Here is a 3,789-nt window from a genome sequence, read left to right as displayed (position 1 = left end):
TAACCCTCCACTAGCTTCAACCTTGGAAGTCAGATAAGAAGAGAGTTTACTGCCATGGTTACAGTATTTCTTGGACTAGATTACAACAACCCAATTCTGTCTAGGAAGGAGACAATGAATGTGCTGGGAACAGTCTGAGGATCCAGCATAGAGTGTGAGGAGCTAGAAAGTTCACACAGCTAATAGCAGTAAGAGTACCATTGGCTAGTAATGGTATTAATAATAGTAGTAATAATAATAGTAGATGCAATCGATGACTTTGCTCAAACACTTAACCATGCATTAGATATTTTGCTAGTCACTCGCGTTATTGTTTACTGCAATAAACACGAATTCAATTTCTTTTAGATCCAGTGGAGTGTCCAGACTGGCCCCACAGTCGTGTGTGCTAGTAGGTAATGTTTGCAGTACATCAAGAACACAATAAAACTGCCAGTTTTCCCTATTTAAAGCCATCCTCAGAGAGTTTAGATGATGAGCTAACAAAATTAGATGCCGTTAATTACATTCCTAGGTAATTTTGATCCGAAAGGGATCATTTTGCTTTTTCCAACTGAAAGTAAATCATTTATTATAGATGAAGGAGTTTAATTTTGGAGCTGGATGAAACGTGTGGTAACAATACTGAATGGAAGCTATTATGCAGATGTTCTGGTCCACAGCAGCTTCTTTATCAGCTAGTGAAAATATGCCTGCTTCATCCACAGGGGCTTCTTAATGAGGAAAAATTCATGCTTTTAAAATTATTTAGCTTGGATTTCACATTGTTAACTAGATTTCTTCTTTGCTTCAACAAAACAATTCTAATAATTTTTGTTGTTCCAGAGGAAAGAGTTGTCTGATAGGTAGAGAGTTCCCCATCATGAAGATATTTAAGCAGACCCAGGATCAACAGTGGAAATGTAGGGGAATTTCATCTTAACTAGTCTATCAGATAAAGATTTAACCAGGAAGATCTTGAAGATAATTTATTTATAAATGTTTGTTGGACCCACCTCTTGGGCCGAGCACTACGGAATGGAACTTTGGGTAGGTCACAGCTCCTATCTTTAAGCAAAATACAGTCCAGTAATCCTTTTTAGCTCTCAGGTTCTATAAATTCATCTCAATGAAATTTATATCACAACTCTCTTTTCCACCATTTAAATATTTTCTTGGGTCTCAATCTCTTTAATAATATTTATTTGTATGTGTTTTTTAAAATCAGAGAGAACTATAAGAAGATAGCATCCTGCCTTCTTTCTGCTATCAGTTAGCTATTGCTGTATAACAAACTAGTGGCTTCAAACAACAATCATTTATTGTTGTAGTTCACATATCTGAGGGTTGGCTAAAGGTTGGCTGATCTAGGCTGACCTCAGTTGAGTGGTTCTGCTCATCTAGGCTAGGCTCATGCATCTGTAGGTTGGCTAGGGCAGCTCCAGATGGTATGTAGATAAGGCATGGAGGAAGTAATTGAAAATCTGCCAAGATTTTCTCCCCTCTGAGCCAGAAGAGAACCACAGGAGCAGCATAGGAGGGCCCTACCACACGGATCTCAATGGGAGGATCTCACTCTTGGAGATCAAGCGCATTGGACCCCTCCCCACTGCCAGAGAGAGTAAGATGTCAGCCAATAAAGAGATGCCATGTCTCCCTGACCCCTGAAGACCTACAGAAGCGCTGAAAGGGTATGAGGTAAGTCTTCTCTATCCCCAGAACTGAGAGGCCACAAGAAGCCCTGTTGTCATGAGAGATCTGATGGCCTGTCTCTGCTGTACCATCAGCCCCCACGGGGAGAGACAGCAGTGCCTCCACCACCGCCTTAGAAAGAGCCATAGCAACTCGACCTCAGCCCCAAAGCAGACAGAGAAAAATGACAAGAAGTCCAAGGGACTCAAGAGCCTAAGGGTGCCATGGAATCCTGAGACAGAAAATATAAAACATTCAGAACAGACCTCTACTGAAATGGACAACAACTTCAACAAACATGAATAATAAGATGACTTAGATTCGCGCATAATGTGCACATGTGCACACCTTCTGTATACACACACCCCATACACATGCCCTCCTGGAACTAAAAATATGATTTTAAAACTTAAAAAATCAGTACATGAGCTGAACTGAGGGTGGTCACTGGTGAGACCCGAATTAGTGACCCAAGAGATCAAGTGAGAGAAATCTCTGAAACAGCAGAGCAATAATTCAGTGGGTTAGAAATCACGAGAGGAAAAGATAAGAGGTTTAGCTCCCAAATCCTGGAGACCTAATGTGAGAATAATCATTTTCACAAGAAGAAAAAGAGACAAACAGAAGAGCAACAATAATTACATAAATCACAGACGAAAATCCCAGGCAGTGGAAAGATCTGAACTGAGTTTCAAGTTGATTTGAAAGAAAAGCCTCAGACCTCTTCTAAAATTCCAGAATAAATGAAAAAAAGGAAATGGATATCCTAAATTCTCACCACCAGATAATACCTACTTACATGATTAAAAAATAAAAATAACATCTATACAAAGTTAGAAAATGCAATGCTTCATAAAACTATGATATGAAAAGTAAAATACTTCCTTCATCCTCTGTTTGCCTTCCCCTGAGTTTCTCTAAAAAGATCATCACTGTTAACAGTTCCCTGTGATTTCTCACTGCCCCCTAAAGTTCATGCATATGCCAACATATATATCTGTATAGAGGCTTATTTTTATTTATTTGTATTAATGAAAATTCTATAGTTTACCAAACTCTATCACTTATCTTCTGTATCAATATATGTCTAATTCTTTTTAATAACCATATTGCACATTCCATAACATGGACATGCTGTGATTTCCCAACCAATCCCTTATTAATGGACACTTTGATTTTTTTTCACTTACCAACAATGCTACCATCAGCAACCATCTAAAAATTTAAAAAATCTTGTAGATCTTTTATAAGCCTGTCTATAGGAAAATTCTAAGCAGTAAAATTACCAGGTCAAAGACATTGGCATTTCTCGTGATTAAAGACCTGGAAACATTCCTGGCACACGGAAGGCACTCAATAAATGTTTTTAAAGTAAACTAACATGGTTGTACTGTTCATCAGAAAGAGTGCATTGACTTGTACCCCAGATTAAAGACTTTCTAAATCATTGTAGTTTGTAGAATGGTGACCCCCAAAAAGATATGTCCATGTACTAAACCCCAGAACCTGTGAAGATGATCTTATCTGAAAAAAGGTCTTTCCAGATGTGAATAAGTTCAGGATCTTGAGATGCAGAGAGCATCCTGGATTATCCAGGTGGGCCCTGTATCCAATAACAAATGTCCTTACAAGAGTGAGGCAGGGGGAAATTTGACAGATGCCTAGAGGAGCAAGTGATGTAAACACAGAGGCAGAGTTTAGAGGGACGCAGCCACAAGCCCGGGAATACAGGAGGGGGAGGAGGACCAGAAGCTGGAAGAGGCGAGGAATGAATTCTCCGCTAGAGCATGCAGAGGGAGTGTGGACCTGCTGACACTTTGATTTTGGAATTCTAGCTCCCAGACCTGTGAGAGAATCAATTTCTGTTGTTTTAAGTCCCCAAGTTTATGGTAATTTGAATTGGCAGCCTCAGGAAACTAACACAGTCATTATAAAGTTGGAGCTTGTGGATAAAATAGACAAGAGTATCTAGTGTTTGGAGGCAAATTGATTATGACTCAATAGAGAGGTCAAGTTCCAGAATCCGGCAGCCCTCTTCAACTTCCACCCAAACACCTCCTGTGGTTGCCTCCAGCTTGTGTATTGTCTCTTGGTCATGTCTGAAACTGAGACCCCAAA

The sequence above is a fragment of the Equus quagga genome, chromosome 1, assembly GCF_021613505.1.
Source record: "Equus quagga isolate Etosha38 chromosome 1, UCLA_HA_Equagga_1.0, whole genome shotgun sequence".
NCBI classification, from domain to species: domain Eukaryota; kingdom Metazoa; phylum Chordata; class Mammalia; order Perissodactyla; family Equidae; genus Equus; species Equus quagga.
The sequence above is the reverse complement of the archived record's forward strand: the minus strand, read 5'-3'. Positions refer to the sequence as shown.